A 14,108-nucleotide genomic window follows, 5' to 3' on the forward strand; every position below is an offset into this window, starting at 1 on the left:
ATGTTACCCCCTTAGATAAGGGTGGCAATCATCTAACATAAACCATTGCTATTTGGATAAAAGTTCATCAAAATGTAGGAAAGAGGAAGAACCCTCTGGTAATTATTTAAAATGTCCAAACTACTCACTAGATACTTGATGATAATTTCTCAAATATCCTGCAGTTAGTGGTCTTTATCTTTTGGATACAGAGTGAGGATGAAGCCAATCACTTTTCGGTATTGGCACTCTTATGGGAAGACATCTCAGGACACTTCAATCTCAGGAAATCCCAGTGGAATGAGGGTATAGATCCTCAGGTAAATAGGGGAATATATGAAAGATCACCAGATGAATATTAAGTGAAATACAGTGTAAAAAATACACATCCAAGTATTAATACATTATCTGTATGTCTGGTCAAGGTCCTAATTAAAAAACCTTCTTGAAGAGGCACTATTCCCGCCCAAAATATGTCATTTTAAAACACATGAAGATGTTGGGGCACAATGACCAACCATGTTGACAAATAAAATATAGCAGCTCTCCTATTAATCCTAAAACTTCATCAGTTGGGTGTTCTGCTTTCAGTAGAGACAAGGCTTTTATACTATAAGCTAAAATGATGGCTCAACCCTCAATCAATGAACAATATATATGTCCATGAAACGGACATTGTAGTCCAATTGATATAGGAATGCCTGAGAGTTTCAAATTTATATCACAAAGTGACATTTTTAGACACACACAATTATTGTATTAAATTCATATAAAAATTTCTTCTTAAAGTATTCCAGAATCAACACATTCTATGTCGATTATAAAATATACACCTAAATACAGTAAGATAACTTAAACTATATTAAAATGTAGAAAGTGCAATATTTGAAATAAAATACCTCAAATTTAATCTCTCAGGTTATTGGGAAAATGATTGATATACAAAGAATAATTATCCAGTGTTGCAGCAAAACCAGAGATTACAAAATACATTTTTTTTGCTTTTATGCTTTATTTTTTATTTTAAAACATTGGTGTCTATTTTTATATTTCTAAAGCCTGCTATATTTATCTGATACTGTGATTTTTATCCTTATTATTATAAAAGTATATTTATTTTTATATTGTCTATCTTTGTGAGATCGTACTCTTCAAGACATTAGTATCCAATATTTTGGAGATTCGTAACTAAAGTGCTTTACTAATAAATACATAATATATTGATTTAACCAGATGTACAATCTGTGATTTACAGCTCATTATTGGCTAAGAATTATGCAATCCTTTTATCTTGACTCAGGTACAGTCCTATATTAATACTCGTGAATTGATTTTAATCAATTTTAGTCAATTTAAAATTGATCAATTTCGATGTTTTATTTCTGGGGCTAAATCACACATTTACTAATACTTAATCAAAAGTTGTCGGTTAGTAAATGTGTGATTTAGCCCCAGAAACACAACATCAACCTTTAGTAAATATTCCCCTAAGACTTACTCTAAGGGGTATATTTACTAAAGTGCGGGTTTACAAAAGTGGAGATGTTGCCCATAGCAATCAATCAGATTGTACTCATAATTTATCTAGTGTCTTCTAGAAAATAATATATACTGTAGAATCTGATTGGTTGCTATGGGCAACATTGCCAATTTTGTAAATCCGTAAATATACCCCTAAGACTAAAGGCTCATACACACATAACGATATGCTCCATGAGCGATATCGTTAAGTGTTTCCCTTGCACTGCCAGACTCAATGTCGTTAACGATATCATTCAGTGACGTCACCCTCCGTCATTCCCGAACATGCAGAACCTGATGATATCGTCAGGTTGCCCTGCAAGTACAGGTTATGAAAGACATTGTTAACGATCCGTGGTAGCATGCATCGTTAACGATATCTTGCACACACACTGGATGATATTGACCACGATGAACAATAACGATATCATTCAATTTATCGTCTAGTGTGTATTCGGCTTAAGATACTCCTTTTTTTATTTTCATGGAATATTATTGAGTAGAACCAATAGAACAGAAAACACCTGGTTTGAAAAGACTCTCTGGCGTGTAAGCTCCAACCTTGGTGTGTTTCAGTGGACACAGAATCTACTTGCCACAGAAGGTAATGTATGTTAAACTGTCTTTTTAGTTTTTCTGATTTACATAAGGTTACACTATAATAAATATATAACTGATGTACTTCAACAGTTTACAGAATTTTTAATCTTATATTTATGTTTTACACCAGAATTAATAAAAGTCTTCAAAGATGTGTCCATACAGTATAATGACATATCATACAGTAGTCACATTTAAACATTCTTTCGTTTTGTTGCTCCCTAATGCTGGGCATACATGGCCAGATAAAATGCCTGTCAGACCGACAGACATTTTATCTGGCCGGCTGCCAGCCGCAGATGTCGCCGGCATACACTGTGAGATTTCTCTCACAGTGTATTCGGCAGACATCTGCGCTCCGCCCCCGGGGGAGGAGACATTTCCCTGTTCCTTTCGTAGGAAGGAACACAGGAAATGTCTGTCGGCCGCGGCTGGGCATACACTGCCCGATGCGGCCGACAGTTTACCGGGAAATATCGCTTCGGACGGACATGCTGGACAATCCGGCATGCCCAACCGAGCAATATTTAACCCTCGGTCGCCCCCCCCACACGCTACAATTATCGGGGCGATCCGCCGATATCAGGCAGTTCGCCCCGATAATTGTAGCGTGTATGGCCAGCATAACCAATATAGTGTTGGTTACTGATTTACTGAAATAGCTGAGGACTACAATATCATTTAAAGTAGGTGTCTTTTTTAAATATCAGTTTACGTCTGTCTGATATGACTGAACCTTTGAGTGGATCTAACATAAGTAGTATATCCCATTGCTTAACTTAAACTTAATTTGATATTTTTATTGTAGGAGCAGAACTCCATTATAAATGAGAAATTCTCAGAGTTTATATTTTTCCTCTATATATTTTAGTATTTTTTACGTACTTTTTGTACCAGCGATTCAGGGTTAAGGGTGTTTTCTATCATTAAATCTCTATTCATCTATCTCTGATTATTGTTTCAATTAATCTACCCTGACATAGTTTATCTTAATTCTTGTGAATTGCGACAGTGGGATATTATTTATCCAGATGGCAACTTGGGTAATGTATGTAGCTATTAGTCAGAATTAGAGATGCGCAGCCTCCGCTCGAATCGGTTTGGATTTTACTGCCAAGTTCTAATTTTTCCTGCCAAAATTCGGGTCTCAGAAAGAGACAAAAGTCCATGAAAGATAATGTTTGTCCATGAAAGATGCTGTTTTGCCTCTTTCTGAGACCCGAAATTTGGCAGGAAAATTCGAACCGATCTGAGACTGAACATCTCTAGTTAGAATCTACCACTTAAATAAAATTCTGTGTAGCAATAGCGCCAGTTTCATTTATATTCTCTTTTTGCAAAACTAGATCCAGGAACTCAATTTCTATTTTGTGTGTACATTTTAAATTATAGTCATTAACCTAAATAAAAACTATAAAATTCCTGGCTATGCCCGAAAACCTCAACTGTTTTTGGAGGGAGTGATTCAAATTTCTAAAGATAATTTGAGACATGTCATGGCATGGATTTCTGTAGTCTAAACATAAGTAAAACTCCAATATCTTGTGAGCAGGGCCCACATACCTCTCTGTCTGTCTGATATTACCCACTCTCGTTTTAATACCGGTTTGTTTCCAATTGTAAATCACAATATGCTGGCACTTTATAAATTATTGTTAATAAATAAATAATAAAATAAGGCACTTCAATAATGTGGAAAAGGTCGATTAGGGACTGGTTTCACAGATTTGATATCTAAATGTCTATGGAGGATATCACTTTGGCAACATAGAAATGCAGAGTACAGCTACTTTGTTCAGCTGGTTAACTTTTAAAGACTACAAAACATATGTAGGGTATAAAATATAGGTGTACTTTTTTACAGATTAGCCATTTGGCATTCTATAGCTACAGCGGCGTAACTAGGGTCCTTGGAGCCCCGGGCAATATGAAAAATGGAGCCCCCCCTTCCTATGCGCACGCTCCAATAAAGTGGGTGTGACCACATCATGCCACAAGGGGAGTGGCCAATGAAAAATGAGAGTGTGTCAACATGACACACCACCGTTTCTCATCACTCTGGGAACATTCCTTTGCATTCCATATGCCCCTTAATGTCCCCAAGTAGTCGTGCCCCTTATGCAGTGCCCCCAGTAGTAGTGCCACTTATGGAATGCCCCTGGTAGTATTTACCTTCTTTTTATACTTGGATCCTTTTGCATGCAGATTCAAGTTACTACTCCAGTGTTAACCAGCAAATGAATTGGCTGCTGACTAAAATATATGTATTGGTTTGTGTATGTGTTATTTAGACTGTACTCTAGATGGGATGGGACTGAAGTGAATAAGATGCGACCAGGCCAGGCTGGGCTTTCTTTGACATAGTTGCATCTAATGCAACTGTGCCAGAAATGCCAACCTGCGGCTGCTGGATTTACACTGCTTGCCCCAGCCCCTATTGACCCATAGCTCCGGCCCCAGCCTCCTCCTTCTCTCCTAGGCTGTGGCTGCAGTTAAAAATTTGCAGTCTAAATTCTAATGGATTACTGCAGTCGCAGCTACCAATGGCCACAGTGATTGGCGGTCCTGGATCAACCACCCAAAGCTATAGAAAGATAATCTTCCTGTAGCCTAGGCTCACTGAAGCCACACCTCCCCCTATTTTCTCAGTTTCCAGGAAGCAATGATGGACGATCCCCAGGAACTCCAGCACCCTGCTGCTGGCTGCTCTTCTTATAGGGCTGGTAATCTGTTCATAAAATTATACTGAGTCAGGTCTAAATAGCTATTATTTTAACCAGTTATGAGATTAAATATTTTTTACAGGTCCACTGCACAAATCAGTGAGTCCAAAACTAATAGTTAATACTGTGTATAGGCCCCCAAAACTGTCAGCGGTGTCCATAGATTTGAAAAAGTCTCTGAACCTGCTGCTTAGTAGGTTTCCCCCATAGAGTTTTATTCTGAAATACTGCATAAACGGAAACTAAATCTTCCACTTCCTTCCTTATTGGAACCACACCTACAGTATATACTGGTGATCAATTCAGGGGTATTCTATATGCCAGTGCGGCCTGAAAACAAGGAGTTCTGTGCTTGCGATAGGAGCTTGTGGCAGAGATCAGTGGCAACAAAAGTTTTCCAAAGACAAATGTCAGTAGTTTTGATGGACTTGGCAGCAAGTATGTGGTGGGGATAAATGACATGTAAAGTTTATTGTGAATATTTTGTGTCTATGGATCAAAGGATTGTGGGAGAACATCAGCTTTCACATATTGTATCCTGTGTTATACTGTAAGTAGGCGTGAACAGAGGAAACCACCCATCAGCTTGGTGAGGGTTTAGCTTCAGTGCAAACTAAATATATTGGAGTTTTTTATGATCCATATACAAAGTGATGAAATAAAGCAGCCCAAGCACGGATGTTTGGCTTCTTCCAAGGTTTGCAAAGTTTTTCCACATTCTTCACCAGTACATGTGGGTACCTATATCTACATAGATTTATATAAACAGAGACTTATATCTATTTTACTAGGTGGATCTATAGATATGAACAGTTTTTGTGTTCTTTTTTTTTTACTATTGCTATAATTAAATAACAGGAGTATATCAGGTAAAATCTGTAAACATTTGGAATGAATTAGTTCGCGCAGACTGATATAGCTAAAAATAACAAAGACACGTTCCTAATTCTTAAATACTTCAGTTATAGGAGAGATTTACTTAGGATTTACACAATCCAAGCCTAAAAAAGATTGCTTATACATGCCCCTAAAGAATGTAAAGAATGCTCCTAAAGACACATTTCACTTCATCTTAACATGGGTGGGTTTCAGTCCTCATAGCCTCACACTCGCAGTGTCCCTGAAAACACAATCCTTTGATGGTATGATGTATGTAGGGAATAGAAAATTCTTTAGTGGTCTGGTCCTTGCTGAAACAACAAACTGTTCTAACCTATCTTGTCTCCACACATCAGAAATATTCAAATGCCAGGAGAAAGTCTAGAAAAGTCATATTCTATAAAAGGCATGTTTCTTTTCCAACTACTTTATTGAACAGATTATTTAAACACAATGTATTCTTCTGACATAACCAGTACAATGTTAATCTACTACAATGTTTTTTACACATGTGCATAGTTCAATTCACAAATGTGCATAGTTCAAATTCAACCACTATAGATGATTGTTGCTAACGCAGAAGTGCATTATCTGTTATCGCTGCAAATTATCAATGACATTTTTACACAGCATCCTAGGCAATACCGTGCTAATACTAACAGCACATAGTCACCCACTCTCCTGGAATTACTGGCGACTCCAAAATTTGTGGGTTATCCCAGCTCATATACTCGGCAAATGTCCAGCATTTCGCCCACTTCCCCTGTGAAGTGGGTGAGGCACAGGCTGTGATGACGTGATTATCAATTGCTTTATCGCGTCCCCACCAAATCATTGCAGATGGCGAGGCCGCGATGGCACAAATTAGTTCACACCTCACTCCTCCCCTTCCACTTGGACCTCTACTCCACGGATCTGCCGGTGGCCTCCCAGAAAAAGTTGGCAAGTATGTTATAGCTTTGCCGAGTCAGTCTCTCGGGAAATGTGTATCCATGATTCACCTAGCCCAAACTTGGGATTTCAGTAAAATAAGTAAATAAATAAAACAAATTAAGAGGGCTATGATTCACTAATAAAGTAGTTAGAGAGGAGAAACAGATGCAGATCCAGCCGTGTCAGTGACAGCTGATACCCTGCAGTGAGAATAGAAGAACCAGGGCTTAGGAGATGCCAGTATAACTCCATGCAGGGAGAGGGCCTGGTTCCAGAGGCAGCCCGGGCCCTGTAGCAGCCGCACTCCCTGCACCTACTGTAGCTACACCCTTGCCTGTGAGTGTCAGCTGGTCTGCCAAAGATTGGAAGAGTGTATGTGTATGGTGACACAATCCTTTTCGCAATTTTGGACAGGTGTGTAGGCATATATCAGGGCGGATCTAGACTTTTCTTTTAGGGGGGTAGTTTACGAATTAATCCTGACTTCTCTCCTCATTTACATACATACATACACACACTGTGAAATCAAATAAAAAATGTAAACTAACTGTATACATTCACACAAACACTAACTTCAAAACAGTTGGCTGCAGGGGTTCTGATGCCGTTGGCTGATCCAATTCCTTCTTTTGTTGAACTCAGTCTGGAGGTCCTGTATTATTACGCCAACGGCTGCAGGTATATCCATCCAGGACTCTCATTTCAAATCCCCCAACCAAACAGAAATCCCCCCCTCTCCTATGTCCCATGTGTTCCCTCCTCCATGCTTTAGCTTTATCTCCTGCTCTTTCCCTTATCTGTCTGTTCTCTCCTAGCTTTCCCTCTCATTGTTATATTTCCCCTCTCCCTCCTCCTCTGACACTCTCTCTGTTCTGGCTAATGCTCCCTCCTCACCTGTCACCCCCCCCCCCTTTTCCCACCTGCAGTCCCTGTCTACCCTCAAACTGATTTCTAAATTCTCCTTTCCTGTACATTAAGTGGCAAGAGCTACTTAGGCCAATCACAGCAGCTCCAGGACAGCAGCCAATCATTAGTTCCTGCAGATGAGCCCTGGCCAATAAGATCAGGTTCAAAATGCAGACTCGATCTCATTGGACACTGCTAGTCTGCCAGCTTCTAATGATTGGTCCTGTGTCCATGACAGAGTAACTGCCATCCCTGTCCGTGGGCTTAACAGCTGCAGTTTGTGTGCAGCTGAGGAGTCAGGACACCCTGTATGCTGCTGCTGTGTGAGTGTGTGACATCCGCCCCACACTCCCTCTGGCCCATTCTTACTCATTTTCTGGCCCGCTTTACTCCTCCAGCCTGCCCCACTACTCCACTGGCCTTCAAACTCCTCCTTTGGCCCACCTTCTCTGATCCACCCATGCTCCTCTTCTGGCCCGACTCCTCTGCTCCTCTGGCCCACCCCCAAATATGCGGCCGGGAGAATAAATGTGCGCTTGTGGGGTGGGGGGAGAGACATGTGCCTCCCGCATGCCACCTTGATTTGGCACCGAACATAACACAAGCTGCACTGCAGGACGAGTACTACCTCCAGTGCTCTGAGCTGCAGCAGCTGTTTAGCGATGTGTGTAGGGGTGGTGATCGCCCCTCCTGGATCCGCCACTGGCATATATTGGGTGTTGAATCTGCATCCAGGTCTCCAGTAGGATTGTTGCAACAGTTTGATCAGGCGTTGGCTCCCTGGAGGATTGAACAAGTCTGCAGCCATCTTAAGTCATGCCGCATCATATCAGATGAATAATTAGTTTTATCCATTGTTTCTAAATTAAAAACTGCAGATAAAATGGAGGAAGGGGTAAAGGTGACAGGCCAAAATTTGTTATATAGTTTTTACCTGAAGATGTTATTCAGATTCTTTTTCTGAAGATGTTACTTTTCAGGAAGTTATTGGAAGATCTAATCCAAAGTCGTTATCAGTAATTGTTATCCAAAGTTGCTTAAATAAAGCAGGAACTACTCAGAGAGCATCAATGTAGGACAAAATGTCACCACAAAATGGCTGCCAGTATCTGGGCATCCATTATATAGGGCTGTGACATGAATTGTGACATCATAATGCATGCATGCATGCAGGCAGCAGCTATAGATGGCTGTAGCTTAGATCATGTCTGGACTCTACCTGCCACAGTTATAGAACATCAGTAAATGTTTGTGAAGTCTGGTGCTTCCTTGGTGAACATCTGATCTACATCAGTGACCTTTGCATGGCAGGGGCATAACTAGGTATTTGGAGGCTCCATAGAAAAAGTTTGTAAGGGCCCCTATGTACCACCCAATGGTCAAAAATGTATATAACACTTTGACAAGGAAGATAAACCCCCTTGTGTGGGCCACATAGAAGCTGCGCCGCTTGCACCTACGCCCATAGCAGGAATTATTTAAAAAGCAAAATCAACCTGGTTTTGCCTTTAATATTATTGCCGATTTAAATCAACTAACTTAATCACCAATATTTTTTTATTAATATATTTAAGTAACTGTAAATATAGTAGAATAGGCCAAGCTGCTGGTGAGAAGTATGTTTTAATTCCAACTTACATTGGGCCTGATTCATTACAGATCGCCACTATGATTGCAATAGCGATTACGCACACAGTGTCACTGCGATGATTTGCTAATCCACTGCGATCGCCATGCCATCGCAGCACAACATAAGAACGCCCACTTTACCTTACACACATCCGTAACACTTAGCAAGACTGCAAAATCATCAGTAACATAGAGTACCATTGTAGCCTCATACACACTTGCGCAAGCTCTGACCTTACTCAGGAATTGCTTACCTTGTCGTACGCTGTGAGTACACAAGCTGCGTATGGCATTGCAGTGGATAATTTTAGCACGCCCCTGCAACCACACCCATTTACTGTTCGGAGAAGTCTGGCCAGAAGTGGTCTTCATGGAAAAATTGTGGCCAAAAAGCCATATTGTCGACGTGGAAACAAGGCCAAGCAACTCAACTATGCACAAAAACATAGGAACTGGGGTGCAGAAAAATGTCAGCAGGTGCTCTGGACAGATGAGTCAAACTATTAAATATTTGGCTGTAACAGAAGGTAGTTTGCTGAAGGGCTGGAGAGCGGTACAATAATGTGTCTGCAGGCAACAGTGAAGCATGGTGGAGGTTCCTTGCAAGTTTGAGGCTGCATTTCAGCAATGGAGTTGGGGATTTGGTCAGGATTAATGGTGTCCTCAATGCTGAGAAATGCAGGCAGGTACTTATCCTCCATGCAATACCATCAGGGAGGCGTCTGATTGGCTCTTAATGTATTCTGCATCAGGACAAAAAAACAAACATACAGCCAATGTCAATAAGAACTGTCTTCAGCGTAAAGAAGAACAAGGAGTCCTGGAAGTGATAATATGGCTCCCGCAGAGCCCTCTTCTGTTCATTCACTTTGCATCTTGTTAATTGATAAAAATAAACTATTAACACTTCTATTTTTTAAAGCATTGTTACTTTGCAGCATTTTTTCCACACCTGCCTAAAACTTTTGCACAGTGCTGTATATTTTAATATTAAAACGTTTGAACCAGTTCAGTGAAACCTCTTTTTTAAACATTTACTTAATCCTCCAAATACTCCTTTAACTGTTGTGGGCTACTGAGATGCCAGGTTCTTATCTGCTGTGGTGCAAGCTCACACTTGTATTGCTGTGCTCATCAATAAGCTCGTGAACCTTTAGTTACCTTTATATCTGCACTTGTTTGGGCCCATCCCCAGTGACATTATCAGAGGTGACTTTATAATCTTACATTTTACCTATAGATCTTTGCTTGAGCATGTATTCTATACTATAGATGACATCTAGCAGCTCTGATGTATTTTCTTCTAATAATGAACGTGTGCACCTCCCCTGACAATGGTCTTTTCTTCATGTTGCATTGGCATTATTGCATGGTGTTAGCCTTGGGTTCACTGCCTATAGGCATTAGCAGCAGAATTCACAGCTTCTTTACAGAGGCCATTGATAATACTACAGATTGACTTGTCCACTGAGTTAGCCAAAGCAAATCAGTAGCAAAATTATAGAATGTAATTGGTAGGTTACAGCAGCTTTTTGCACTGAAATTATCTCTCACAATCTATAGTTATTTCAAAATATGTGATGTGTCACTACGATGTCTCTTGCATGTACTAAGTAGGAGATGAAGATTATTATTCAGCATGCAATAGCACCACCAAAGACAGAACTAGAAGAGATTTTGTCTTCATTCAAACCATTCCCACCAAACAATGGGAATCAGAATTCATGGAAAGCATGGCATTGTTCATGTGCTTTTCTCTCACAGGCTATAATAATTTATGGCAAAAAAATCAAGATGTGTGATGCTAAGAAAAACAGATGTTGCATTTTCTCAGGGCTTATTTGGTGATTCCACAAGAGTTAAAGCCCACAGCTGAGCTGGAGTTAGCAGGTGTGTGTAAAGTACCGAACCAAAGCCAATATATGAATAAGAATTAATGCCACTTCAGCTTCCTTACTAAAGCGGCTCCACATCCTGGGTGCAAACCCAGTCAGTGAGTGATCAGAAGAGTAACCTATGCAGTCACTGTAAACAGCTTTCCCGTTACGCTAATGTGCAGCTGCTAAAATATGTAGTTAGGAACAAATATGGTTCTTTACTATTATATTCAGAGTTTCCTGTGTAACAGCTGTACTCTAATATGATGGTGTAAGTGGCACATTTTATCCAAACTATTTACGATCACACATGGAGAACATCTTTTTCAGAATAATTCTGGCTTTAAGAGGTGCCAGGGCACATTGTTTGGACTGAATAGAACTTTTATTATACTGTCCTCATCTGTATAGCAGGTAAATAATGCACATGGGCAAGTTGTGAATTGAAATACAATACAGTCCACAACACACAGTATTTTCAGCATAAAATCTATGATGTTAATTAGATAATATAAATTGCAATATGTTTGATCTATTTTAAATACAAATCAGGCAGGTGCATATTTACATTGTTCGCCCACATATAAGACATGTTTGCTTTGTGTACCCGCTTGGCACCTATATACTCAACATGCCACCTGCATAAATGGTAGGTATGCCTACCGAAACACAACCTGCTTCCCATCCTCAGCAGAAGAAAGAAAATAAGAAAAAAGTGTGTAACCTCCTGCTCCTTACATTTCTTTAACACCGGACTAAGGTTTATGTGGACTTTCCATGAATGAAGCCATGAGCTCAAAGCCAACACCAAATTGTTTATGTATTGACTTTGAAATTGGGCAAATCACTGAGTCGACTAAAAATTAGTGTGATGTCCAATGATGGATCAACTGATATCAATGAAAACATGAAAAATATGCATGTCGAAAACTGCAGTTAGAAGAATGCTGTTGGTCAGTGAGCACAATCATCTTCTCACTATTAGGTCCCAGTGTAAGCTAGATAAATACATGTAAATGTAGATACTAGAAGTTGTGTGTTGGTCCAGCCAGTGCACTGACTGGAACTTTACCGTAACCGGACGCGTGTTTTGCCTTTGTGTGGCTTGTTCACCATGCCCAGCACTGACTGGACCACCACACAACTCCTGGTATCTGTATTTACATGTCTTTATTGATGCATGACTGCTGTGTCTAAGTATAGCAAAAATGTGGTAAATACTTTGTAGCATTGAATGTAAAGCTGGTAGAATCATTGACAAGAGAGTTACCTGCTATACCATATCACGAATATCTCTAACATGCCACCCATCTATCTGTATATTTTCTAGCATTAGACCTCACTGAGGTGCTAGCCCCGTTCCTCCCCTGCACTTGTTTATACTAACAGGGCGACAGGAGTGGCGTTTCCCTGCAAAAGCAGATCCCATCTCTTCCTCTAATTTCATTAGAATCGGTCTGTCTTCCCCTATACTCTCACTCAGATGTTCACTGCTTTCAATAGCACACATATGAGAAGCAGAAGTACAGTATGGCAACAGCTGTATAGATTCTGATTATCTGTATCAAACTTACCGTACACACATAATCCTTACTAATATTTATTGTGAGTATAGAGGTAAGACACTGATGATGTGAAGAGTGAATTATACCTTCTAAGAAATGTATGACAATTGCAGGGTATTACATGTTGTATTGCATTGCATTTAAAATACCTTGTTTCACTCTACTACTCTCCTGTAGTAATATACCTTATTCATGGGTGATTAATATGTGTACAAACTTACCAGCTTATGAACACACACCTGAAGGAATGTTACTTTACCAATGCTTCCAGTAGTAAAATTAGGAGACATATCTCTGATCCATCAACTCATATGACTATTTGATGTTATTTTTGATCAAGAATCACCAATACATAAGATATTTTCGCCATCCATTGTTTTAATTTGGTACTGACATAGGATTTGGAGAGTGAATACATCTCCATTTAGACTTCATGTTTATTTGCCAGTACAAGAAAGATAGAGATATATCTAAAGGTGCCCACACACTGGATGATTTTAGGCACGATTTGCACAAAAAAGATGCATCGGAATGAAACATCATTTAAAAACATGCAAATCGTGCTGCTTCCAGGAATGATAACGATCCGATGCGCGGTCCTGTGGGTCATTTGTTGCATCTTCAGATCTTAGCTACTGCAAGTAAGATCTAGCAATCTCCTTAACGATGCACTGGAAATCATTAAGGATGCACGATAGGTCGTTAGTCACATTGCACAGTTTAGCAAGATATAGTCTGTCCAGGAGTGCTGGTGAGTTAAAGGGAAATCATTGATGACATTGCATCTTTTGTGAGTCGTCCAGTGTGTGGGCACCTTTAGTTTAATATGTAATTATTATTATGGTGAGTGTTCTCAGGAAAGTGGATAAAATGATAGTCTGAGACAATATTTTATAGCCTTTATTAAAGTTACGTTTTAATATACACATATATTTACAATTAAGGCCCGTATTCAATTAGCCATGAAAAGTCGGAATCCGCGAAAAATTATCGCCGATTGCGAGTCATCGCCAGGCGGAAACTTATCTCCATATTCATGGCCTAATTCAGACCCGCTCGCGAGTGCAGGACACTCGCAAGCAGGTCAATGGTGCCCTAATGCGCATGCGCACGACGGAGGGAGCTCCGTCGTGCGCATGCGCGAGACCCGCATAGCGACAGCCAAGCTGTTGCTCGGGGTCTCGCACCAAAGGGGACGTGCTGTCGATGGTGACTGACAGCACGCCCCCTTTAATGGGGGTGCCGGGGGCGTGGCTGCCCAGACAGAGGCGTTCCCATGGGAACGCCTTCCGTCTGAAGCCGGCCCCACTGACATCACTAGTGAGGTCAGTGGGAGTGATTTTGGCTCTGAGAGAGCCAAAATCACTCCAGGGCTTGCGGCCACGAGACCCTACCGCAGGTTCTCGTCGCAAGCGCGATGGTCGCGACCATCATCATGGACGCTCGCATATGCTGTGGGTGGTAACCCACAGCTATGCGAGCGTCCAAGAGGCCGC

Source organism: Taudactylus pleione, unplaced genomic scaffold (assembly GCF_031769625.1).
Source record: "Taudactylus pleione unplaced genomic scaffold, aTauple2 ptg001327l, whole genome shotgun sequence".
NCBI lineage: Eukaryota > Metazoa > Chordata > Amphibia > Anura > Myobatrachidae > Taudactylus > Taudactylus pleione.